Here is a 27,817-nt window from a genome sequence, read left to right as displayed (position 1 = left end):
CAGGCTCTTAGTGGCAGAAGCATCCAGACAGAGGGCCAAGACTTTAACTGGTGCAAATTTATGAAAAAGCCTGAAATAGATAATTGATCTTGGCGATACAAGACTTCTAATGGAGTGACAGTAATGCAGATCAGAAGACAGAGTATATGATAGTTGTTCAGCTCCCTGGGAGAAATTAATGGCATTCATCAGCAAGGTAGCTCCATTGGGACGAGCAACAGCTTCCAGAAAACAAGAAACACAGCTGCCATCTATGCAATTGTCTCAGCAGAGCAATTCATTGCACAGGACAGCAGGTCAAGATGAACGAAGCATCTTCCACCAGCAAATTATATTTCAAGCAGCTAGAGAAATGGTTCACTCAAAATACAATGTTATTAGTAAGCCTGATCAAAAACACTGCAGAAGCCCTGTATTTTTCTCAAGTAGGACCTTCTTTTCCAACTTGATGATAGAATTACAAGAAAAATGGGTAATCTATGGAAACCAAACCCAGGCCTTAGAGGAACGTGCTGCCTATGCAGGTAACACAGAGGCCAAGAGCTCCTCTGTCTACAACAAGAAAGGAAAGGGTGAGCAGGGAAAGACTGTGAAGAGCTATGATTCTCTACAGAGACCTGGTTCAGAAGATTAGGGCAGAATTCTGGTTTATGGCTGTAAGAAAATAATACTATGACAGCGCTAAGATTTTGTTTCCAGATTTCAGTATATCAACTCCAAATGGGATATTCATCATTCCTCAGGGTGACCAAGAAGCAGATAAACCTGATGCATGAGGTCACATAAGCAGAAAGGATGTAAATATCAGTTCAAGACCCTTTGTGCAAGAGGAAGACTTCCATTCTCCCTTCCTGTTGTTCATCCCCCTCCCCCCCGCCCCTTCCTCCTTTCTCTGAAACAGTGGCACCTGCCACTCCCTAATTATAAACCCTTCTGCTTAAGATATGCTCCTTCTTACCCAAATGGTATTTACATAAAAGTAACTGTTCTTAATAACTTTATCAATGATTTTTACTGGGACATCTTTGAAGATACTGTGCTATACATTAAGGCTAGGAGAATCAAATACGTGCACCTTGATGCTTTAACAAATAGTAGGTCAGATACAAGGATAACTTGATGAAAAGCAAAATGAATTTAAGGGGCAATGTATTTTTAAATGCATATCTCTTCCTCTTATTTTTCCTTTCCCACTGAGTAAGCACCAAATCAGAATGCCTGTGCAACCAGGGACACCATTAACGTGCTGCAACTGTATCTATCTTCAGTGTTTTTGTATAAATCTCACACAGATCATTAGGAGTAAAGATTTAGAGAGCACTAGTGCTGGATTTGGCCCCAAGACATTAGTTCATTAGTGTTTAAAGATTTATGCAGCAAAGTCTTAGCAGTACTTATGCACTGAAGTCATAAGTCTGAGGAGATAGTCATCCTCCAGGTAACTGAGAGCCTCAATTAACTGCATCTCAGAAAATAGAATTTCTGCTCCTCTGAAATGTGAAACAGTTCCAGCAAATCGATTAATCAAGCCTCATAATGTGTGCTAAAAGAGAGCCACAAACATATGCCTCCAAACACAGACTTGATGGCCCTTCCTTACTCTTAGCACTTTCAGGATGGATCTGGAGCTCTGGGATTTTGGTCACTTCTGAATATATTGATCTGTTTTCATTTCTTCTCTCTCTGGACTCCAGCTCCATTGGAATGCATGCTGTCTCCATTCTCCTGAGGTCTACTGTATAGTGAGGAAGAAACTCACATTTTCTGCCTTTTCCTCTCATTTTTTGTTTCTAGCTCCTTCTCTTTACAAGGAATATCATCTTCTGGTTCCTTCCCCCAGTGCATTCTGTACCTGCTGGCAGCCTGTGATCCCTGCCTGTCTTTCAAATCTGTTCTGAAGAGAACTGGGATTCAGTAAAAAGGAATGACGACAAAAGAAGATTAAATGAATCCAATTACCAGACTAAGCCAAAGGGATGGAGAAGTGTAGCTGTTACCGGTAATGCCTATGTGGGATGCCCAGAAGGCACCATTTCACAATGAAGAGAAAGGTGGGGGTTTCTTTGGAGGGAGCTTTTCAAGGGACAAATAGAAAACATCGAGGCATTACTAGTTTAAAGATTTTTCTGACAAATGCGATCTCTTGAATGGTAAAAAAAGCTCAGAAAGCTGATACTTGCCATGCCCTGCACGGTGCACTGCCTCATGTTACTGGAATGGACCTTTGCCCACAGCAACCACCCTAACCTGAGAGCAAGCTGACGCAGCAGCTCCTCACTTCCACTGACCAAGTGGGATGCTTCCTATGATCCAGACAAAAAGCTCCTTGAGAGTCAAGCAAGTAGCATGCTCACAAGGCAAATTTGTGAAAAATGGCTGAGATCACACTTAACATCTAGAATTATTATCATTGAGTCTCTCCAAATCTTTCAGGCAAAATCATTTCCCTCTCTAGCTAGTTGCTAGAACACCACCTTGCTTGTGACCCTCCCATGTGGAAAAGCTGCCCTGAGTCCTCAGGGCGTGCACTGGTACTACATGAAAGTGTTTACCAAAGGCCCCAGCACAGAGCAGACTTGGAAGTCAGGGCACAGCTGTAGGAGTGGATGGATCATCAGCCTGCAGAGGTTTTTTAGTCTTAACAATAGCCCACCTTTATTTTTTTCTCTGCAGTAAGGGCAGAACTGAGTTCCCAGAAATGATTTTTCCAAAGTTGCTGCAAGTTTACAATCCGTAACCTCAGGACTGAGCATTGGTAACTCCTGGTGGGCAGCTGTCAGCTTACTGCTTGGGGCCAGGGTCATGCACTTCTAACGTGTGCTCACCCACAGTAGCAACCAAATTCACTGCAGCAATCAAAATTCACAGCCGTTTCTGAAAGCTTGGGCTTAACATGTTGCATTAGCTGACTGAAGCAAATCTGACATTCAAAGAACACAATGCACATCATGGCTTACAAGGAAATGCAATCAAACCAGAGTGATGAGTGGAGAGAGAGAATTTATCTGAGAACACGCTGAGAATTTACAAGCCACAGCCAATACAATTTCCTCTGCCACTAAAGAGCCAGCAAACACAAAGGAGAAGAAACATTAAGACCAAGGTGTGTCACCTAACTTACGTGACTTCTTAAGGAAATCTAAGGCAGCTCTTCTTTTGGAGTTTTCTTTTTCTTCTTAGCAAATGCCCCTCTTGTCTTCTTTCCAAAGCAAAATGAAAAGGATACACACCAGTCCACTCCTGATGAACAACCTCACAATAATAAATTGATTTAGACAACCCAGAGATCAATACCAGTCCTAACAAACAAGCACTTAGCCCAATTCTTCAGAACAATCTGCACCTACAAGCCAGAAGCAGTATGCAGTGGAAGAAAGCCAGGTTTGGGAATTAGAACATCAAGAAATTCAAACTCACTTCACACTGAAAACGAAGCTTGGCAGAAAAGAATCTTGTGATCAAGGCAACAAAGTAAAAGTATGTAAAATCTTTGCCTGCTAATACCGTGAGATAATCCAAGTCACCTAAAACTGTGAAGAGAAACAGTGTGTGTAAAAAGACTAAAAAAAACCACCACCCAAACATAAGAACTATTGACAGATCTGAGGCAGTGTCTCCTGGTTTGCTGCAGGAGAAACTAAATGCAACATTTCAGAAGTCTGGTACTTCTTTCACTGGAAAAGAAGAGAGCAGCCTCTAAAACTTCTTGCTACACACATACCTACAAAAAAATATTTCCTTCTCCTTGTATTACTCTTCTCCAGTGCACAAGCCTTTATAAATCCCTACCATTCAAGTGGTGGTAGTGGATAACTGGGCAGTGTAAGCACCCATAGCAAGCAGCTGCTGCCACTCCTCACCTGAGAGGAACAGCACCTGCTGCAAACCACGAAGACATGTAGCATCTGGGCTTATGCTGAGATGGATTCAAGCCTCACAGGTAGAAAGTGCTGCATGGCGATAGATGAAAAAAAGAGAGAACACTTTCATGCACATGTAGAAATGGGACCTTAGGCTATCATCAAAAGAGGAGAGAGAGAAGAAAATTTCTTGAAGTCTGTTGATGACAATTCTACATAACATATCGTTTTCTCCTTTAATATTCTGCAAATACATATTTTCCTTCCTAATATCAAACCACCACTGAAATGTGAAGTCATGAGAACCTCAAAGTGCTCTCTGCTTTTGCTATGCTGCAAAGCCTCAGATTTGCTGCTAACAGCCCTGCAGAAGGAAACTTCACAAATTTCAGATTGCTAAATTGTTTTCTTTCAAGGAAGGAATCCTAGTGGAGCCCCCTAGATGGTGGCTGTCTCGTCTTCATTTCAAGTTCATGCAGACACTGAGAGGTAACAAATATCCTGGGAAGGATGGGCAGAAGAGGCTAATTCTCAGAGTCCTATTGACCACCATGTCAGACAAAATCCTCAGATAGGCACCCCTGTCTACAGCTGGGAAAAGCAGCATCTCTGAAGCAGCTTCCTGGGAAGTTTCTCCCACTGGCATCCACCTCACCATTCACTTTACCATAGGGGGGAATTACGCCATAGCTGACTTGCAGAGCACAAAAATCAGCAGTTGAAACGCACTGTATGAGTAAATAAATTAGCAGCGAGTTTTATCCTCCACTGTTCAGGTTTAGCTCAATTCAGAAAGAGCTGCAAGCAGCCTGTAACTGCTATCACTGAGGATATTTGTTTTCACAGGCTACTCAAATTTCTCTGTCCTTAACAACAAACTGAAAAAAAGCAACCAACCAACCAAAAAAAAAAAAAAAAACAAACCAAAAACAACAAAAACAACAAAAACAAACCACTTACTTAGGTTCTAGGGCCTTGTTCCTACACAGCAGACATACCTCCCCCTCTGCCTTGGATAGATGTCATTTACATCTTTGCAGAAAGAATACTTACGTTTTCAGTGCTGCTATTTCCCCAAAGTATCAGGAAGCTTATTATTTTCAGGTTAGATATTAAGAAAAATTTCTTCTGAGAAAGAGTGGTTGGGCACTGGCACAGGCTGCCCAGGGAGGTGTCAGAGTCACCGTCCCTGGAGATGTTCACAACCAAGTAGATGTGGCACCGAGGGACATGGTTAGTGGATACAATGGGGGTGGGATGATGGTTGGACTAGATGACCTCAGCAACCTTTTCCAGCCTTAATGATTCTATGATTCTATTCTATCTGGATTACAACTACATGAACACCATCTTCACTTTTTACGCAGTCTTGCCATTTTTTTCTTTTGTAACAATGAAGCAACAGATCTGTCACAAACCTCAAATGTTCACTGGTTCATATATCTACTCAGATCAAAATCATCCATCTGATTACGTGCTTCATGCCTTAAGAAGGTGGCACCTTCCCATTGGGAAATCTGATCGAAATCATCAATCTTCCAAGAAGTGGTAGGCCAAGCACACATGGCCTTTTTCAAATAAAAAAGTAACTCAACATTTGTGCTCCATGTGGAACTGGTATTTGCCCATCTGCTTCTTCCTGCTATTCTGAGAAGCCTCTTACCTCTTCAGGCATCAGTTTCTTAAGTCAGCATTGGCCCTCAAGCTTTCACTGCCTCTCCCTTCAGCTACCTCCTTTTCCAGTCACTCACCTTATGAAGCCACAGTCCCAGAAATGTTTCCCAGTACAATTCTTCCAAGCAGAAATGTGTGCTCCCAGCTGCAGCTTCACAAACTCCAGCTTGTGAGCCAGGGAGCTGGGTCAGAAGGATGCCCTGCCTCTCTTCCGTCTGCAGCTGACATCACCTTGGTTTCTTTCCAGTTTTTTTTGAGCTTCTTACTGCCTCACTCCGAAATCACAGACCTGAACTGTTCTCTCACGCTCTAATTGAGACTGAACCACAGATATCTTGATTTGTTTTAATTAAAGCAAATCAGCCCACTATGCTTACACAATTTTTAAATCTACCTACAGATGTACAGATAAATAAAAATGCTAGGTTCAGGATTCCTGCCTGCAGCCTGCCAACCACTTATCACAGCTCCACAGGGAATGCCCAGTTCCATCCTTCGCACAGCCCATATGAAAGCAGATACATTTAATGATAGATCTACATCTTTCTTTCAGATTTCCTTTTTTGACTGCAGCATGCCCAGATGACCGTGCTTGATTAAATGGTCTTCCAGATAAAACCAGTGAACGGATTCATCACTCTACAGTACAGTGTTTTGAAAAACAGCCTATGTTTATTAGTTGACATCAGTATAAGCCTGTACGCTATTGAAATAAGACACGAGATGTGTTTGTACGTATGTGCACAGGGTTGCTTTGGACACTGCTGTATGACAAGTCCAGGAATTCATCTTTCATAGATTTTATGATCTGAGTGGTCTGAATCGTAAAATAATACAATACCTTTGCTTTGCAGATCTGGCTGTTTGTGGCTGTGATATGTGCTGAAAGCCTACTCATAATCATCCCTTCTCCCAGATCTGATGTACACATTTAATCTTCAGAAGAATTCTAAACCATTTCTTTTGAATAGCACCTAACAAAAATTTCCTTTGGTACTAGTGGAATTTAACTGTGTCACGTTGATGCTGCCTACTTGATAAAGATCTGAGAAAGGAATTAAGCTTCCACCTTAGTAAGCCTCCACCTTACAACAGAAAATCCTTAAGAACTACTAACTCTAATCCTAAACTCAGCAAGGGGGTAAAAATAATACTCACCTCTTCACTCCTGTCGGTTGCCAATCCACACAGAAGATATTTTCCACTCTCAGCTGAAGAAAGATGGCACAGACACAAAAGGTCAGCGCACAACGACAGAGAGATTTGGATTTGAGTTCATATACACAGCTGCCACAATAAAAGGCAGAACAATTTTCTTGCTTGAAACTGCTACCATATTTGTGTCATCGCCTTTAAGACCCAGGAGTCAAAGCATAGAAAGAGAGGGAAAGCTGTTGTGAAGCTGTGGAAGCCCCAGCCCTGGAAGCATTCAAGAACGGGCTGGATGGGGCCCTGGGCAACCTAATCTAGTGCCTGATGTAGTGACTGACAAACAGGGGGGGTGTTGGAAATAGATGATCTTTATCCTCCAACATAATCCACTCAGTGATTCAGTGAACTAATGTGGAAAAGGCTTCATAAGAACTTTGCATTGAGAACAGAATCTGGTTTGAAAGAAGACAGTTGGAAAGACTCAGGACAATTTGTAGAACTGAAGGAAACAAGGAAGAGTACACACACACAAGTAAATTTTTAAGTGTATAATAAGCAAAGTCCTTGCAGGGACCAAATGTTGGGAAAGTGAAATCACTTGTTTCGTAACCACTAACTTCACCTACACAGATAATAATGAAGATCCATAGCACTTCGCAGCTGCTACAGTGATGAGATAAAATCTGCATAAATGTTCCACCCTTCTTCTGACTACCAACCTCAAGTCAACAGCCTCCAGAACAGTTTCCCTTGACATTAGACACAGTTTCAGAAAAGTAAGTTCTGCTCTGCAGGCAGGAGGTTGTTTTGTGCTTCTCTAGTTCAGCATTCCCTTCTGTCTGAAGAAGCTGCTGTATGCCTGAAGAACAGAAAATGACCAAGTATAGACAGACTGTGCACTGACCTGCCTTGGCCTTATGAAACAGAGAAGTCAATTGTTTAAAACCCATCTCCACTAACCTGGTGCTGAAGTGGGACATGGCTATCATTTGTATAATGCCCTGCAGAAAGCTCAGTGTCACGAGAGGACTTTTGTCTATCATCTCCTGCAGCCTCAGCCCTGGGTTAGCAGCACACATCACAACTGAAACTGACAAATGACCAATCCTGCTTTGCATTTGCCTGTCCCAAACACTGAGAATGAAATGGAAGGAGAGATAAAACACCTTTCTAGAGTAGAAGTTTGTTATGACAGATGAGTTCCTTGCATCCCAGCTTGTGTCAGAATACTTCACAGTAAGATGGATCCCACCCTGTACAAGTACACATAGATGAACAGTCTGTGACTCAAACAACATGTCACACCACAACATCTTTCTTAATTCCCTGCTGTTGCAGGAAGACTGAGATTTAAAAACTAGAATCCTGTTTATTTTGCTATTTGGGCTTCAAAAAGAAGATGTTCCAAGACACAAAGCTCTTATGTTTTCTTGTATTTCAGATGATTGACAAAACTTCCTCATAATCCAACTACAGGCACTAATTAGCCAGGAACTTTAGGCATGTCAGAAGAGAGACCAGACACCAGTTGACTGGATTCATTTACTTGCCTCTGGAAGATGTTCTTTCCAATGCAGATGACTCACATTGATGCATAACACAAAAAGTTCACATTCTCAGTCTCAGAATTACTTAACAATCCAGCCAGTACCTTTCACTAATACCCAACTGCACTCACAAAAACACTTTGATGGGCATACAGGGTCCTCCAGAACAGACAGGGACATGAGTATGGATGGGCAGTTGATAGCCACTGTCTGCCTGGTATTCAGCTCTGCAATGCACATGGCTTGTCTTCACTGCTGGGCTCTGGAGGCACAATGCTTGATGCTCGTGCCAGAGGGGGTCAAACCCGCCGCAGACCTAGACATGCTTTCAATAACTTTTTGTTCCTAGTACTTTGATCAGATCAGAGACAGAAACCTGACACAACAAACAGCTCCTAAACACAGCCTGAGTACCAGAATCTTACTGTTCCCCTCTGCTCTACCAACTCATCAGCAAAAGCTGACCCAGTTAAACATATTACCACTCCTTAGGAAACCCTACTGCACTTGATATTTGAAGGGAAAGGAGTTCCAAGTAGAAAATACCTCACCCAGTTCCCACGAGTAGTTATTCTGGAAGTTTCATGAAGCCTAATGACCAAATCCTGTAATGTACAGGACGCTGTCAGCTGCAAGATGAGAAAAGATGCTCCCTACCAGGCTGCACTCCACAGGACATTTACATTCCACTCATATGTGTAAGAGGAAGTGGTCAGATCACTGCTTCCCACCCACAGAGTTCAATTCTTTCTTAATACCTCCCATAACTAGTTTCTGTCAGTGACCAATCTGTTACTTAATTTCTGTGATGTTGCCAGAGGAAGCTTATTGTGCTCTGCACCTGGTAGGAAGGACTCAGTTTCCCCCCTGGGGCGGGTCTGGGGAGCTCAACCAGAAAAACACTGTGGCCACACCACAGTGCAGCAGGAGGGCAGAATGGAGGCAAGCTGCCCCTCTGGAGCCCCGCAGTGTGGTAGGGGCCTTTTCACTGAACAGCAATTCACCTGAGTTTATTTTATCCTGCTGTAACTTAGTGCTTATCCAGCTACTGTGTAATTATCCCTTTGTGTTCAGACAGAATGGCCTTGGCCAGAGGTGAGAGAGGCATCCTGCCCAGCTGGCAATACATCACTGGCTCCAGAGAAGAACAGGGCTTTTCCAGAGCCAGACTATTTTCTGTTTGGGGCTTTCTGTTTAGCTCATTGTTTGGAGTGCCCTTAACACCTGACTTATGCTTTCAGCTTCTATTCTGCAATTTCCTGAAGATAAAAGATAAAGACATACCCTAAAAAAATAATAATAAATAAATAAATAAAAATGTCCACATGCTATTTAGGAGACATATCTATTAGTTTAGCAGTAAGAAACTGAACTCTCCTTTGTGCAGGCACAGAGCTCTCATTAATATTGACTGAAATGAACCTTTGGTAGGAGCCTGTTCCTTGATATCCAGCCTCCAGTCACCTGCTTTACACCATTACTAAGGCAGAACTTGATTCTAACAAACTATTTGCATAACAGTTTTATCACCTTTTGAATTTCATATAAACTTTCCCTCTCATCACATACAGACCAGAATGGACTCAAGAACTTCAGGCACTCCCAGGTACCTTGGCTACAAGCTTTGCCTCTGCAGCCTCTCACTAGCAGTCAACTCAAGCTGTGGTGGCAGCCAGAGGTGGACATACTAGAGAAAATAGTGGAGTCTACACACTGGTTCAGTCAGGGTACAGTAAGTACCTTCACCTTCACAATATCTCCCTACAGGCACTTAAAGCTTATAGAATTATAATTTACTTACCCCAGTTAAATACCTGAAGTGGGATAATTTCAGGTTTTATCAAACAGGAGGATTTTTTCTTTATTTTCCCTGAGGCAACAGCAGGTACCTCATGCCTCTGAGCAAAGGGACAGCTCTCTTCTGTCTGCTGGAAATGATCTTCTGATAAGAGTAATACAGAATTCTTCAGTGTAATGCTGCTCACAATGGCCACCAAAAACATAAGGAAGAAGAAAAACCTCTCCAAAACAAACAAAAGCACACCTAAATTCCTTTAAAATCATCTTTAACATGTGTTCAACAAACAGAGCATCAGATGACCCACAGCAAATTGAACCAGAGCAGCAGCATATGTTGTCTCTGCTTATGTAAAATGCTTTTGAGCTGTCATTTCTGTGCCTGAATCACACATCTGCTGTTGGCAGCCCTGAAGGCGCACACACTCTGGTCACCCTGTCCATTCCTCTCAGGAGGCACTTGTACCCATAGTATGTGAGGACTTCCATGGCAATCAGCAGGTATCTGAGCATACCCTGTTGGTAGGATAAGTAAGAATTTAAGTAACTTAATCACCTACCATGGCTAAATCAGACTGAATGTGCTTCTGTTATATGACTAGTCTCGGTACATACAACAACAGTCCTGTCACGCTGCACTCATGACAACCAATGCTAGTACCACAACTTTGCACGGCAGCTTCTAGCAAAGCCAAGGTGTTTAGAATGGCTACTGAGGCACTTTTCAAGTGTGCTGCTTGTGCTTAAATCTTTTCTAACTTAGAACCTATACTGCACCTAACTAACTTGCTTCACTCTGTCTTCCTTGTTTCTCAGAGTTCCCATAGCTGTAACAAAGTTAACTTACACATTGCATATGTAAAAGCAACTTTTAAACTCGTACATATGTAGCACAGAGTAGAGTACATCTGTACCTGAAAACACTCTAGAATCACAAAATCATAGAATTGGAGGGTGACTTCTAAAACCTTACACTGATAATAGTTTTCTGAGCTATTTCTCACTTTAGGTTTCAGGTCACTCCCAATTTAGACACTGACAGCACATTGTAACATACAAAGTTCTACACTGCAGCCACAACACTGGCAGAACCTCCCTTCATTCTGTGACAGGCTCTGTGATGATCAGCATAGAGGCGCAGGAAGCACGGCTTGGGTGTCTCAAAGCTGTGCTGCCTCATGAAACAATGTTCAAACTGATGCAAGCCCAAAGATGCAGTGGCCACAAGAGAGATGTGAGGGGCTAAATAGTACAGCACAGTAACAAAGGACTCATGAAACCTCTGTTTTGCTGAGTTCACAGTGCTCTGAGACACAGCCGTGATGAATCACCTCACCTCCCCATACCACTGCTGCTAACTGTCTAATTAGACTCAACTATGTGGTGCAAGAGCTGCATTTAGCAACAGATAGATTTGGCAGGTTGCACAGTTGGTTACTGACACTGCCAAAAGCCATCCAGCACCACTGGAACACAAAGAGCAACTGCAGTCAGCCACTTGCAGCAGCAAAGGATCCAGATGGATACAGAAAGGCTGCAGGACCCTTGTAGGCCCAGACATCTGGGTCACATGGATGCTGGAGTTCACCAAGACTTTTATTCTTTTTTCCAGGCAGCCTTGAGGTGCATCTCTGAGTAGATTCACACATTCATATTTAACAGCATGTTCAATAAGATTCTTCTCTTCTGTACAGCATTTAGGAGTGAGTAATTAAAGGAAATATTACTGTAGTAGAGCTTCTCATTAGCAACCTAATTAGCCTTCTGAAAATAATTAACATTCCTTTCTATAAAGAGAACAAATGACCCATTACATCCATTAGACAAGCAAAACAAATGCCCAAGGTAAGGGACTTTTTTCAGGGGAAGAGCATGAGAAGCGTTCAGCAGCAGTGCCATTAAAAGAGGAAGCACAGATGCCTGTGACTCATGAAGACTGGCTATGCAGGTGGGTATGCAGGATTGGTGTGTGTCTAGTTGTCAGATGTGTACGTCAAGCATTTGAACACAGATATGTTCTTTTATCTGCCTCTCTGACCTGCTGGTAAGCCAGCAGCTGAGATGCTGAAAAATTTGGCACCCCATCTTCTTTTTGAATGCTCTCAAATTCAGCCACTTACACTCACAACCATCTCTCTCCAAATGCAATAAATAAATAAATAAATAAATAAATTTTAATCCCCAAAAGGTCTTAAATATATATATATATATATATTTTTTTTTAATACCGATTTTTTTAATTTTTTTTTTTTAATACTAATTGCTTATTCCCAAATAAACCACAGTTTAATGTCACATGCAGTTCATTTCCACAGCCCACAGGAGCAGCTGAGATGATGGTTAGGAGCAGTATGAAGTACCTCCCCGCAGGCTGCAGAGGGTGGTGCTCTGATCAGTTGGTGTGCTGAAAGAGTTTGGAACATGTTTCTCAGTCAGTACCTGTTCGAAATTGGTGTGGGTGAGCAGAGAGACAGCTATCAGTGTTGTGGAATGTGTGCGTGTACAGATGAGAAGAAAGCTAAGGACACAAGTCAGCATATCACAGACTGGTACAGCAAGAACCGTGGTATTATTACAGTACAATCACGTGTGTTGATTTAGCACAGAACAACAGATAAAGGAGAAACAACCCATGACAAAATCAAGCTTCCCAACATCCATGTATTCCCGATCATGCATAGAATCATAGAATTACAAGGCTGGAAAGGACCTACAAGATCATCTAGTCCAACCGTCCTCCCTTTACCATACCTACAGAAAAACCCTAAACCATATCTCCTAGCTCCCTATCCAGACGCTTCTTGAACACTGCCAGGGATGGCGACTCCACCACCTTCCCATTTCTCTGTTCAGACATTTACATTCCCCTGGCAGAAGAGTTGAATACTCGTAGCCTTCAAGTGTGATTACAGTGAGGCAAAGCTCAGCATGCAAAAGCTTCCACAGTTACATCACTATGGAAACCACACATCCACCTCCTGCTCTGTTTGTCTAATTCCTTATCTGATTAAGAAAAAAAAGTATTCCTCCAATCTCCACACTTCTATCCAGACCACAGGAAGACAAATACTTTTCACCTGCCTCAGGAAGAATACTTTCTGCCTTCAGAGCCACTCTGTGAAAGGCCCCACCTCTCCACCCAGCTGGACAGGCTACCACCAGAACACTTACTCCACTTCTTTCAAAAAGCACTCTCCAAATCCAGGCTGGGATTTCACCTTTGCTTCCCACCTACGACTTCTCTCAGCTTCTGGACTAGGACAGCTCCAGAGGTGAGCATCTCTTAGGGCAAGTTCAGTGAGAAGGCTCAAACTGAAAGCTGAAAACTGTTCTGGATGCAAGCTATAGTGTCTTCCCTTGATTGAAATGTCCATTTTCTTTCCTCAAAGCTCATTTCTGTGGAAGAACATTTGAATTGCTCAAAAATTAAGTTAGATGACATTACTAGGCAGCTGCAAACACAAGGGCTGAACTCTTGCAAACGAAGCCCATTATTTCTGCAGAAATTGCTGGTTAAAGGTAACTTTTCCCACACTAGAAGTATAAATCTCTCAGCAAAAGCCTGATAGCCAAGTGCAAATCTGGAAGACACAGAAGAAAAATGGGAACAATACTTAAAAGACTGAAATAAGGTGTGCATTCTGCAGCCTAGGTATGTGAAATGGCTGATGGAATCTTCATACTAACAAGTCATTCTCCCCTGTATCTAAGTATGTGCACTTTGTGCTGAGGAACAGCCTTTGAATAAAACTTCAGCAAGCTCTCTCCAACCTCCCAGCACACCTGTCCCATGTGCTTACAGCAGTTCATGGAAGAATCATAAGAGAGTTTAGCCTCTGTAGTTCCTTAAGTCCTTGGCACCTCTCAGCTTCAGCTGCCAACAAGTTTTCCAGTCATTATGGAGCAAATGCCCATTAGTAAATGAGTTGAGAAAAGCTATATATTTTACAGAGGTTCCCAAACAGCACATAAGCACCATCTTCTATACTAAGGTACTTTGTAATGAAAGAAAAGTCCAGTCGTGTTCAGAGGACTTTTGGCAGATGAGTCTGGCTTCTCAGTAAGACAGAGACAGAAGCAACCTAACATAGTATAAATTCTCTTACAAAAAAACAAGGTGCAGCCACACTAAATGTGCTGCCCCCCATCACCTTTCACAAAAAGGACTGGAGCAGTCAGTGCTTCCTTCTTGATCCTAATTCATTTCCCTCCCATAGACACTTCAAGCTGCTATCACAAGACACATCCCAGTTCCATTGGTATTACAGGAGTTCCTACCAACAGCCCACAGAGCGAGCAAAGGTTACTTCTGTGTCCTCAAGGAGATCACAACAGTGCATATGACAGGTTCTTGGAGAAGGGCAGCCTGAGTGGAACAGTGATGCAGTCTGCAGGGTCGTGTCCCTGTGGCTCTGAGAGCAGATCTGTCTGCATCTCTGGCAGACGGCATCCTGAGCAGCCCCAGTGGATGGCACATACAGGAGGCACTGGAGGAATTAATTATGCATAGTCTTGTTCTGCTGCCAATGGATCTATGTTTTCTTGTGCCCACACAGAGCTCAGTTTTTATTTTAACAGTAACAGGAGACGTCTGCACCTCCTTTGAGGGGCTCTTGAGGGCAGATGATAAGCAGCATTTGCTCTGCTTACAGCAATAGTACCATGCAGCAGGGCGCATGCCGGACACAGCTTTCTCCAGAAGAACCCATGGCTGCATCACTGAGAGTATGTCTGGGTGCACTCCACGGCTCAGTCCAGCAGCAGCACCCTTCCTGGGAAGCTGCTGACTCTTGCTTTGTCATAACCTGCAGCACTGGCCTGAACCTTTCTGCTCAAGAGATGACATTCTGACCAAATGAGGGCTTGTGTACCTCTGCACAACCAGGATCCAAAGCCTGGAGGAGTTGCTGATGCTGCTTACCCACACTGCTAGCACTGCCATTGTTCAGCCCTCTGGTTTTATTCAGTAGCTGTCCACGACTGCTCCCCATTCCCAGAGGGGGCAGTGATCAAGCAAGGCTACCTGTGAGACCGAGACAGTACCACCTGGGATCCCCCGAGACAGAGAGCAAACTATGATGAAGGTGCTATGTAATTCTGAACATGTAGGTGCTACACATGGAAAACTCAAAGTGATTTCCCAGTCAGGGAAGTATTGTGCATGACCTATTGCGAGGGCATTAGCCACAATCCAGAAAACAAAACTGTAGCCTAAACTGCTGCAAGCTGCACCGGAGCACCTGTACTTTGCCTCTTGCTAGGGCACTGTGCTGTAGAGTGCTCAGAGAACACTGCAGGGTCCAGAGATCGTTGCTGAGATCCCACAATGCTTAGCCTCTCTGCCAGCATCAATGCAAATCTTTGCTCAAATACAAAACACCTCCACTTTGATAGTGTTTTACTCTGTGCAAGTGAAGCAGGCTGCAGTAGGTACAGGCAAGAGGAATCTGTGATCAGCAGAGTAGCACATTGGTAAATCAGGTGCAGAGACTGCGCTGTTCCTCGGGGCCAGAAATAAACTCCACATCATCTGACTCACACCTGTGCAGAGAGCAGCCCCTGCTTCTTACCTACTGCTCTCCTTTAGCTCAGGCACTGCTCCACTGTCCTGATTGCTGTGACTGCCTCAGGCTACCCGATGGGTGAGGTTTTAAAATGACAATAATGCTGGAATAAGCTTGGCAATATAAATAATAAGTGATCAGAACAGCATGACACGAAGCAGACAGAAACCAAGAGCAATGCATGCAAACAGCAACCTTACTCATGCGGGTCGAACTGGTGGAAATAATTTCACCTCCTGCCCACCACTCACCTGATCTACATATCTGCTTCCACCACGCAGCCACCTCCACACTCACCAGAACTCTCTGTGCTGCAAGCCCACTCCTGCCTCCTACCCTCAAGCCCTACCTGTTGGGAGGGATCCAGCAGCTCTCCCGCTTTGTCCTGCTCCCACTTCACAGCATCCGTGGTGAGGTCAGGCTGTCCCCACAGGTCCGAGCCGCTTCAGACAGCTGCCGTCTTCGAGACAGGAGTGTGCAATCAGCAGCTAACGTGGTGACTGGGCAGCCTTCATAAAGCAAAGCAGCACAGGTTAATTTTAATGTGGCACAATGTGAGAGAGTTTTCCAACACCCAAAGAGCAATGTATGTATCTCAGCCGTGGCACCCAGCTATGTGGACGGCCAACATCTGCCAAGTACAGGTGGGTGCTGCCCCTGCCCCAGTCCTGGGCTGGCTGCTGGCAGCCACTCCCCAGGCTGGGCTGGGTCCTTCTGCTCCACACTGTCCTTCTGGATCCCTGCCACAACAAACATGAGGAGCATGGCTCTAGAGCCAGCGACCAAAGGTTCCTCACCACTGCCATCTCAGACAAGGACTCAGTTAACCCTCAGAGAATCTATCAGAAAGTATTTACCTGTTGTTATTTTCCTACCCATCAACCATTTTCAATTTGTTAATTTATTTTTAAGTAAGCTGCTGACTTCTTTTCATCCCAATCCTCCTCCTATCACTGCCTCCCTATCTCCCATCTGACCACACACTCCTTCCCCTCCCCTTTATGCTCCACACCTTCACACAGGCAGGCCCTCTTCGGCCCCCAGCCTGTTTCCCCCCCATAAAGCCCAGCCTGTGAGCAGAGACGTGAGCCTTAGCTGCCCTCCCCTTCTCAGGCACTGACGCTCAGGATGCCACAGTGCTGCTTTGCGCAGAAGTCACAAACTGAGGTGCCAGTTCCAACACAAAAATATCCAGCACATACCCACTTCAGTCTCACAGATCTCACACTCTAAGGACTTGTCTACACACTGCAATTTTCTAGATTAATGGCATATGACAAAGTTACAGAGCAAGAACACCTATGTGTCAGACTGAGTAACAAACAGGATCTTCATGTTATCACAGAAATGCAAGGGTTGGAAGGTATCTCAGGAGAACACCAAGTCCCACCCCTCCCACTACAGCAGGTATCCTGCAATAGATCACACAGGTAAGCATCCACATGGGCCTTGGATATCTCCGTAGAAGGAGATCCCACCGCCTCTCTGGGTAATCTGTTCCAGTTCTCCATCACCCTTACCATAAAGAAGTTCTTCTACATGTTAGTATGGAGCTTCCCACATACAAATTTTAGCCTATTCTACTTGTACTATCACTACACGCCACTGAGAAGAGCCTGGCCTCATCCATCCGCACCCCACCTCCCTGCAGATATTATAAACATTTATCAGATCCTAACGAATGTAAAATTTTGGGCACCTAAATCCAACAGTAACTCAAGAGAAACATTTTCTCTTAAAAACAAACAAACGCAACACAAACAACAGAAGAAACAAACTATTTGCCTTTAGATAACACTGAACTACAAAAGCATTCCAATAAAAAAAGCACAGATTAAATAACTAATCCTCCCCCAACAAAACCTTCCCACCAAGATTAGCGGAGTGATGAATAGCATAAACCCACTAATTAAATCAATGTAACATGGGTATTACAAGACACACCGAGTACTTCCTGTACATGCACTGAGGTTAGTGTCTGCTTTGGAGCCTCTCTTACCACGAGGAATAGCTGCTATTTTAACAGCCAGGTACTTATACGTCACGTTGGAAAGAACGGCTGTTGTTTATTAGCTCTCATTTAAATTGCTCTAAACGTGATGTTCCTGTAAATTATTTGCACGTACGCTATTTTCACTGTATGCATTTTGTTACAGTAGAGTATTAGTTTCCACTGAGCTATTTATCAGATGCTTGCATACAAAATTTCAAGAAGTATTTCCTAGAAATGCATTTTAAAGAACACAGAGAACTCTTTTTACGTAGTCAGATCTATTTGACTGTAATTTGTTTCGTAAAAGAGTGAAGAACAAAATGCTACAAAATAAGCAGCTGTAACACTCTTGGCTCCTTCAAGGCACAAACCTGAAGACCAGAAAACACAGCACTGCTTTTAAACCAGGAGCTATGCTCTGGGTCACCTGTTTTGTTTCTCTGAACCCAGTTAATAAACACATACACCCACTGTTTGTCACAAGGCTGGGCACACCCTGGAAAAAAAACAAAGCACATTTTTGAAAGGGTATATTTATTGCCAGATGAGTTCCATGTATCTCAGTGAGAGCGCTCCATCCTCGCTCAAAGGTTTGGCATGGGAGTGAAGGACAGAATGGGGCTGAGGGGGACAACACTGGGACAGCTCTGTCCCGTCCTTCACCTTCCTGCACTGCTCAACCCTTTCCCTAGCACCAGCTACAGCCTCCCACAGTGTCACAGAGACTCCAATTAAGGGATTTGTCATTCATCTGAATACTGTTCCCAAAACCCTCTCTGTTCTCAGCCATATCACCTCTCAGATCTGGCTCTCAGGCCTCCACCCAGCAGGAAGAAGTTCCTTTTTTTTTTTTTTTTTTTTTTTTTTTTTTCCTTTCTTTTTTTCCAATAAGGGAAGCAAACAAAAAAGCCACTTTCATTTCTATGAGCTCAAAGTGCTTGAGAAACCATAGCTTTAGTTGCACATGTAACTACACTTGAAAGAAAAAGAAACTCTTTGTTAGCAAAGACTGTGTCGTAACATAAGAGCAGAGAGGCTGCGCTTAAGATAAAGGCTTGACCTTGGAGTTCACAGCACTTTGGCTGGTCAGAAAAGGTCACATAAATGATAAGTGAACTTCTTGTGCTGAAATGCTAATGATTAAAAAGGTGCAATGTTTGTATTAGCAAAAATCAACAACTACAACAAATATTCAGCAGTGGTGTGTGGCCATTCAAAAAATAAAAAGAGTTACAATCTGAAGCCCACTGCTATGTGGGGCTCAGGCTCCTCTCAGATGCCAGCAGCAGCAGAGCAGCACTCATCCAGTAAGAACTGGATGGAAATGAAATCCCTGGCTGCCAAGTGGCTACATGCGTATTCCTTCACCTGTTTGCTCATGCCTTCCCATGATTTGTAAAGCACACCAGAAAACTCAGGTCCATGCCACTATCTGGCAATTAAATGGAGCTTTTCCACCAACAGAGAACCCCTGAGCAGCACCTGGACTCAGTTTATCTGAAGCAGAAAGCAAACAACTCCTTAGCAATGTATCCTCACCCCTGCAGGACCTCTGTGGAGGCTGATGCAGATGTCACCCAAACAAACCCCAGCATGTCCTTCCCTCTGCCCTTTGGTTGGGGTTTCCAGCTGCACATGGAGCAGTCAGGCTCTGGGATCCCCAAACTGCAGGCATATACCACAGGGAATGTGGTACTCCCTCCCAAAGGCAGGATGTAGGGCTGCACCATCCCCTAAGATGATGTCTGGGCTGGAAGAGGAGCACAGCAACAAGGTTGCAAAACTCCTTAAAACAGTAGCCTGCAAAACACCTGCAAAAAACCAAAACCAAAACAAAAACAAACAAAACAAAACCAAAACAAACAAACAAACAAACAAACAAAAACCAACATCTAAGTATCTGCGAAGTCAGGAGCATCCTTTCCCAAATACCTCCATTTCAGCCCACTGTGGCTCCTGGCAGGCCTCCGGTCTCAGCATGCTCCTAAAAGTGCTGGCAACAGCAAGCTCTAGAGAGCCTTGGGCAGGTGCTCCACACAGTCACAGGAGCTGCAAATGACACTGTGGATGGTTACCAACAAGAAGCAAAATTTCAGAATAACCAACAAGAGTCTATTTTGTTGTTGTTGCAGTTACCCTGCAGGATTTCTAAGACACATCCTGTGATGTCTGGTAGTCAGGTTTCAAACAAAATCCCCTAGATCTTCCTTATGTTATCAGTGCCCTACTTACTGTTTCTCCATGCACACTTTACTGCTGATGTTCCTCCCATTCCCTTCCTACTAAGACAATGAGAACAAGCCAGCTGGCTCTACACACAGGTTCTTTTGCATTATTGCAGCTCTCAACACTACGGTACAAATGGGTTGCTGTGGGTGTTCGAGGTTTCCCACAGCTCGCCACACTTCTCTGCCATGCACCTTTTAACCAGACTCTCTCACTTTCTTACCTCTCGTATTCCAAGGGATGAGCTATGGCCTGCTCTCTACAAGCTGGTGAAGGTCTGTGGGAGAGAATGGCTGTTTCCTTATATACACACTTACTAACACTTCATTATTTTGAACAGCTCATCTAACATTTGTTCTGTTGCTTTCGGGTTCTGTGGATACATTTCTGTAAAACCACAGTCAAACCTGACCTCACAATATGGCAGTCAAGCAGGAGGGGAGTTAAAAAGGAGCAACTCTCACAGAACTCCACCTACACGTGCTTCACGGAGAAGTATAGAGCATGTTACATTATGAAAGCGAAGTCACTGGCTTTTTGGTAACTGAAGGCAGGGTACAGTTGCTTAGCAATTTATCTGATTACCATTTTTCAAGTATCACATGCACACTTAAGAGACGTTGCATAATAACGTCTCACTTTCATGCTTCCTAAGTCAATTTTTTAAAAAATATGTTAAAAATCTACTAAAGTTCTACCAAAATTAATGCCTGTGTCTTCTTTTCTGGCAAAAGAGAAAGGACAAGATAGTAGCTCAAAAGCAGGTTGAAGCATTAACATTCCTGGATATAAGTGGCTTTCAGAATGTTTCTATGCAAGCATTTTATTTTATCTACTTGTCTGCAAAATGACAGAGAGGTTCTTCATTAAGAACAGAAAGATTTTCAGATGAAAGATGCTATGGAAGCACTTACAGCTTTTTAAGTACTTTGAACATTGTTAAACCCTGGTCCTAAGAGCAGCAAATTCTAATAATTGTCATGACATTGTTAGCAAAACAAGGACTGTCCAGTCTCACACCATGCAAATTACAATTCTATCATGAGAATCCGATACTTTCACTATCTAGGAAAGAAAAATAAAAATCCAACCTTCCCCCTGTTCCACGGTACATACCCCAAACTGAGGCTGCAGTACTAAGCACTGCTGAAGCTCCTGGGCTCCCACTATGAAAAGCAGAGGTAAATCAGAACATGTGCATACATGGCATTTTTAGAAAAGAACATGTTGTACCTATCGATCTGCTCTTTGAAAACCTAATTACACTCTAGCTAATCTATGAAAGAATTGAGCCTTTAGCTGCCTTTACAGTAATACCTCATAATACGAATAGCAAAACTAGGCATTGTTTCCAAAAGGGTATAATCAGCTCCAAAAAGAACTTTCACCATAGAGATAGACCTTTGCACATCCACGAGTTATATGCCAATAAAACATAAACTGTCTACTTTATATATGCACATCTGTCTTCAGCTGCACAGAAAGCGGCTCAGCTGCCCGGGGCTCCGCTTACAGCACATAGTCCCTGTCAGCTCAAGTGACCAAAGGTGAAGTTTTGGAAACCCCGTATCTCATCCCTATGGCAAAGTATTAACTGGCAATGAAAAACCCCAAGCAAGGATAGCCAGGCTCTAAAAAGCTAATGAATCTTACCTTCACTGCAGCTCTTCTCTTGCCAGTAGACATTAGAGCAATTTTATAAACTCTGCCCTACATCCTGTGGCTCTTGTGCAAGTCGACGACCAATTAAAGGCTTAATAGAGAGACTTGCCTTGGAAAGACCTGCTGGATCAAAATAAACCCAATCACATGGCACCTATCATGCCACTAGTGGAAACCATATGCACATTTTGAAAACACCAGGCATCACAAAAAGAAATCATTCCTCTCCTGGGACATACTGGAAACATCCTTACCGTGAGCCTCAGCCAATCCAAGATCCAAGGAGGACACCTCGGCTGAAGAGCGTCTTGCTGGCTGCACACACCCACCTCTGCCAACACTGCTGATCGCGGCAAGAACCCACCCCACCTAGAGCTGCATATGGATGCAGTTCAGCCAAAAGTTCTTAGCCAAGATTAAGCTGGTGGAGCTGGATGAGTCTGACCATCTCATGCGCGTATATTCTGGGTGAAAACAAACCAAGGAAAACAGCAAACCCAGCAGGCACTTGGGAGCACTCTGCGTCACAGCTGTCCATACTAGGAGAGAGCTTCCCCCTTCAGAAATACCTCGTCACCTCCCATGTGAGCCAAAGAGCACAGCACAGTGCCTGGCAGCAGCCCTGGTGCAGGCTCAGCACCAGCGCACCTGAGCACAGGGTAGCTGGGAAGGAGCCCTTCCTGCTAGGTCGTTCATGCTATCAGCACTTATCCAATGACTACTAATGCTTGGATCTTATGCAATGAAAGCAAGACAGCACACATCTGTGGTAGAGAAGATTCCCTCTGTAATCTAATCCAGCTTTGACAGAAGCCTGCGAGGGCGGAGGGGGTTGAGATAAGGTTGTGGCAAACTTGTGCGCTCGCACCAGTAAAAATCTAGAACAAAACAAAGGTAACAAAACGCTACTCTCTTTTATACAGACTAATTAGATGCTTCTGAACTCATACATGAAAGACAATCTCATTCAGATATGCCTACAAACTTCTAAAGTAGCTGAACTTTTACTTAGCCTATGGGGACACATTGAAGAACAGTACACACCTGCAGATAGATGCCCTTCAGCTTTGTTTTAAACAGCCCATGAAGTTCCCAGGCTCTGTCTCGCACCAGATCTTATTGGGAGCACTATTAACCACCAGGAATGCAGAGCTCTGACTAATCAGAAATGAGCAGAGATGCTGGTCATCTGTCCAGAGAGCCAAAGCCTTCACTAGCCATGTTCTGGCTGCCTGCACACTCCTTTCACCAAGAGCTCAGATGCCATCTGGATGCTCCTGTTTCACGTGTTGTCACAGAAACGCAAGGACCCATTATTTCTGCTGTACAATGGGAGACACTTCCACTCCTTGCCTGGGAATAGATGCACTGAGCATCTGAACACCCTGGGCTCCAGCAACTCTCCAAAGCCTTCACATGGAGGTGGGCAGTGCCCTGCAGGGAGGAGAGGAGTGGAGCCTTTTCCTGCCTCCTGCTGGCAAACAATTTGTCCAAGTAATTGACCCATTTTCTACAGAATAATTAGCCCAGGGGAATGACACACTGCTGCCCTTTAATTAGTCATGTTGGTAGCTCTCTTGTTTTACCATGTGATAGCAGCAGCCTGAGAATAGGGGGAAAAAAATCCACAAAACTGAAAAAAACAAACAAACAACAAAATGAAACAAAAAAAAAACTTGATTCAGTTTCCTTAAACACAATATCTCTCAAATGCAACCCAGAAACAAAGACTCCTAATGCACAAATTCCAACAATAAAATTTCCCATTTATTCTGCAGTTCCCATGCCAGCCATCAGGACTCTTTCATATCACTGCATTGGGCTTCTCTTCTCTGGATGCTGTCCCAGTTGCTTCTCCTTTATCTTCCATGACCAAAAACCCCTGTGCTGGTTCTTGGTGGGGACATCACCCCCTCTCCCACCTCCCGGTGCATTCAGCCTCATCTGACCCATTGCTGGTGCTACAGAGGAAGGCAAGAACTGCAGTCATGGGAATGCAGAATTGGGCAGCGAGAGAGAGTACCCTTCCTGCACAGCACAGGGACCACCCATAGCCCTGCAGTGTGATAACTGGGTACAGCCATCACCATACCCAATTGAATGAGTGATGTGCATACCTCCAGGACACCACAGCACAACTCATTCTCTTGATGTGAAGGAATAAGCAGACTAACAAATTAAAAGACCAAGGAGATCCTGCATCTGCACTCCTTAAGACTTCAAGATGCTGAACTGAAGTAGAGATCATAAAAAGGTACCTCAGTCTGAAGACTCCAAACACCGCCAGGTCCACGAGTTCACCCAAAGAGCCCTTCCCCCTTTGCACACAAAGCCTTGCGCCAAGGTTAAGTTTATCTTTACCTCATGTTATGACACCACCAGTAGAACCGCAGAGCCCCCTGGCCAGGCACTGTTCCATACCTACGCACAGCCCTGTGCTGCCCTCAGCCCCCCCATCCACCACTGCCCATGACTCACACTGTGGCCCCTGGTCCCATCTGGCAGCCTGTCCTAGGGCCCAGCACCCAGAGTCCCAAAATCAGACCTTCCCAGAGGAAGCTGCCCCAGCCTCCCGCCCTGCAGCAGGACACTATGCCTTGGAGGCACAGAAAACCCAGCATGTAGTGGGACACTACAGTTTGTGAGCCCTCAGGGTGTGCCACGAGCATGGCAGTATCCTGCAGGCAGGTCTCCTGCAGTACCTTCCCCAGCACCTGCAGAAGTGGCCACAGAAACTCACACCTGCATCTCGTTCACCTTTATTTTGCTGTTTCCTAGCAATTCTATGGACGTTTTGTTTTTTTTTCACAGCTTTCTAATTACTCCCAAGCAGCAGCGAGCCCCATTCTCAGCTGGTGCAGATTATGTATTGATGCATCAGAGCTCTCACGATCCACAAGCAATGCTTTGGGCAATCCAGTCCCTTTGAAAATCCTGGCACAAGGCTCCATCGTGGAACTACCACCACCTCACCTGCAAATACCCCCATCCCCAGCAGGTACTGCTCTTCCTTAGAATTAGGAGGGAATCAGAACAAACCTGCCAAGCACCTGATGCCCAGATAACAATACCAAACATTTCATCTAAGAAATGCACTGCCTGCGCTGCATGATTAGGGGGACTTCGCACGTCAGTGCTCCCCCCGGACCGGCGATGCGGAGCTCCCCGGGAAGCCCCGCGTTGCACAGCGGCTGCCGGAGAGGGGCCGAGGGAAGGGCGATCCCCGTTGCGTCTCCGTGCCGCAAAACCTGGGGACAGTAGTCAAAACCCTGCTGCAGGGGATGGGCAGGAGGAAGCACATTTTCCATTTCGCAAAAATTCTGCTGTTCTGGATGTTTTCCATACCAAAAATGGAACAAGAGCAAGCATCCCGAGACCGATTTAAACGTAACAGCAACGGTAGAAAGATCCCTCGTTTGAGCGGTGCTGATATCCGGGTTCCTGACCTCTCGGCACCGCAGCACGAGCGGTCCCCGGGGCTGCAGAGAAATCATTGAGGGGGATGTCTCCCTCCCCACCCCTCCCGGTTCTGGGGTGCTGGACATGAATTTGTCCTTTCCCAGCACAAAGAGTTACTGAAACAAATACAACGAGGATATTTCACAACACCTCTCTTTGTTCAAAACACGTCACAACTCAGAAGAAAAGCAGCCCCAGCCTCCCCATCCCCGCAGCTCCCGCCGCCCCCCGGCACCGCTGCCTCTCTGCGCCCTCCCGCCCGGCGCTCCGCACCCCGCGACAGTGGCGGCGGCGCACGGGGTCGCGGCTCCCCACGACCGCTCCCGGGAGGGGGCGACTGCGGGCCCCGGGCCGCCGCCTTTGTCTGCCCGAGACCGGCGGCCGCCCGGGTACCCCACGGCCGCCCGCAGAGCGGGAGGCGCGGCCGCGGCCCGGCGGTGCAGGCGGCCCCCGCCGCCAAACCGAAAGCGGTAGCACCGGGCGCCCGCCTCCGCCCCGGGCGGCGCATCTCCGGCCGCGGGGAGGCCGCCGGGCGCCGGGGCGCGTCCCGGGCAGGTGCCGAGCGGCCGCCGCGCCTCTCCCCGCCGCGGGTCCTCGCCTCACCGGGGTCCATGGGTGCCCTGCGACCGGCGGCTGCGAGAGGCGAAGCGCGCCCGTGACACTCGCCCGTAGTGTGGATGCGGTTGCAATCTGCACATGCTCGCTTCCGACAGCCGGCCTTCCCCGCCACCTTCCCTTAACTCTTTCCCATCTGCCTCGCACCGTCTTCCGCCCCTCCCGCACCGCGGAGAGGCTGCAGGGTCCGGACCCGGAGTTCCCCGCACCCGCGATGGGTGCGTGCCGCGGCACCCGTCTTTCGAGCCCTTCGGGAACCCTCCCGAGCGGTTGCTCTGCGGGTACGCAGTGCCTGCGGTGCGGTCCTTCGTATTTACCCTGAATCTATGCCCGCAGAGTCCGAGTGGCCGTGGGGAACAGCCTGCACCGCCTGCTGCTGGAGCCGGGAGCGGATGGACGCCTAACGCCACTGTCAGAGGAAATATTTGTCTGTAGCTTAGCTGGTAAAGAGTGAAACATAATCCCTGCAAGAAGTGTTTTTCCACCCAGAAGGATCCCTTCAGATTTAAAAAAAAAAAAAAAAAAAAAAAAAAAAGGTCCGAAGAAGGAGAGTAAGAAAATAAATTTAAGGCATAAATACTAGAGCAGATTAAACTCCTCTCTACTTCTGCATTAACTCTTCTGCAGTATGAGATCAAGGGAGAGTAAAGAGAGTAAAGTGCCTTTCTCTAGGGTTAGGAACCAGAAGTCTGCAACCTCAAGCCAAAGATGATGCGCAGACATCCCAGTGCCCTGGGACAGTGTGGGTGACACAGCCACTTGCCACCACTTGGTAGGGCTGCGGTGGGCAGCAGCAGGTTAATGTGGTATCTTCTTCCAGAAGGGGAAGAGATTTCTGTGTGTGTTACTTTACAGAGAGAACCCAGTGTGTCCTGGGTTAAGAGGCTACCTCCAGTAGCAGGAATGGGATGGGACACAGCCCATCTCCTGGCCCTGTGTTTCAGCCACCTCATCTCTGAGCTCTCGGCTCTGCCCAAGTTGCTGCAGCAGCCCACAGCTTCTTTCTCCCAGCCCCCATGTCTCCTGTTCTCTCCTGTTCCCTGCAATACCAGGAAAGATGAGCTCATGTTTTCAGCAGAATAAAGATGTTTTCATGACCTCTGTTTAATGATTCAGTGGTTCAGAGATCAATAAAAAATGGTCACAGTGATGAGGCAGCACCAGACCAGCACAGGCCTGAGGCACTCACAGGAAGGGGCTCCCAAGAAGTCTGGCCGCAGGCTGGTGCCGCAGGGCCCAGCACAGCAGGCGCTGCATGGATGCACAGCCCTATTGTGGCTCTAGTGCTCCCAGGGCCCACAAGCTGCGCGCAAAGAGCTGTGGCTGTTCCAAGGATGCCACACTGCAGCAAAGCGCCTGTCAGAGCATCACCTGACCACACAGTCTCTCTGCGAGAGCTGGAGTGTCAGAAAGATGGAGTGTTTTAAAGGGGAAATGGAGAATAATGCAGCTAGCCCTACCCTGGACAAGCTGTGCCAGCTGGGGTGGCACTGCATGTGCCGGTGACCTCAGGCTGGCTGAAAAAATAAACTGTTTGATGTGTATTTCAACAGAGCTGGGAAGGAAAATGCTAAGATAGATAAGGTATCTGTGGTGTTGTAGAAGCACACCTTTAAAATACTGCATCTGATCAGACAGATGCAGAGAACAGCGGTCAGATGCTGTGCTCATGTATTTACTGTGAAACGGCATCCTTCAGAAAGTGCTGAGCATTGTGCCAGAGAGAGAGCGTGAGAGAGATCATTTCACAGCATGAGGCAGCATGAACATTTCACAGTATGAGAGGAGAGAATGCCTTACGAGGAGCAGAGGAAAGGTCAAAGAGAAAGGAAGATGAGAGCTAAGAGATACTCACCTACAAGAAGGAGAAATCAACAGCCGGAGACAGACCAGAATAAAGGAGAAGCACATGTAGGGAACATATAAATCTGCATTCTCCTCCCAAGTCACAGTAAGCATGGAGGAAGGAGGAGGCAGCAAGGCAGGGGTGAGGGGGATGGAGGTGAGGGCTGCTCTGTGCTGAGTGACAGGCAGGAGGGAGGCAGACAGAGAGCACCTGGGATGGTGCTGAGCCCCTCAGGCTGATCAGGTCCCTGTTGTCCAGAAAAGCTGTTGTTTCTCCATTCAGCTTCCCATCTTTTAGCCTGAGCCAGTAATGAAAAAGAAAAGCTAACAGAGCTGAGATTACAAAATGCTGAAATATGGAATAAGATGAGCCTAGAGGCATGAGGATCCCCAGAATTACCCACTCATTGTGTGCTCCTTGAG

At 45.6% G+C, this 27,817-nt stretch overlaps 1 protein-coding gene across 9 annotated transcripts in view; it reads right to left on the bottom strand.

Annotated features, from left to right (window-relative positions):
- TMEM229B (transmembrane protein 229B) overlaps positions 1–27,527 on the bottom strand; it is a 34,054-nt gene extending 6,527 nt beyond the window's left edge. The window contains exons 1-3 of one of the 9 annotated variants that reach the window (XM_072337611.1): positions 25,538–25,666; positions 19,520–19,636; positions 15,944–16,103 (exon numbers count right to left, since the gene is read on the bottom strand). The gene's annotated coding sequence lies outside the window, so the exon portion shown is untranslated. Of the gene's footprint in view, positions 1–5,611; positions 5,633–6,692; positions 6,714–15,943; positions 16,104–19,519; positions 19,637–25,537; positions 25,753–25,866; positions 26,008–27,404 lie in introns of those variants that run through there. The other 8 variants (XM_072337614.1, XM_072337613.1, XM_072337616.1 and 5 more) reach the window with 8 other exon arrangements.
- Positions 27,528–27,817: the final 290 nt, after the last annotated feature.

This window comes from Excalfactoria chinensis, chromosome 5 (assembly GCF_039878825.1).
Source record: "Excalfactoria chinensis isolate bCotChi1 chromosome 5, bCotChi1.hap2, whole genome shotgun sequence".
Taxonomy (NCBI): Eukaryota; Metazoa; Chordata; class Aves; order Galliformes; family Phasianidae; genus Excalfactoria; species Excalfactoria chinensis.
Note: the sequence above shows the minus strand (reverse complement) of the source record. Positions and strands in the feature narration are given on the sequence as shown.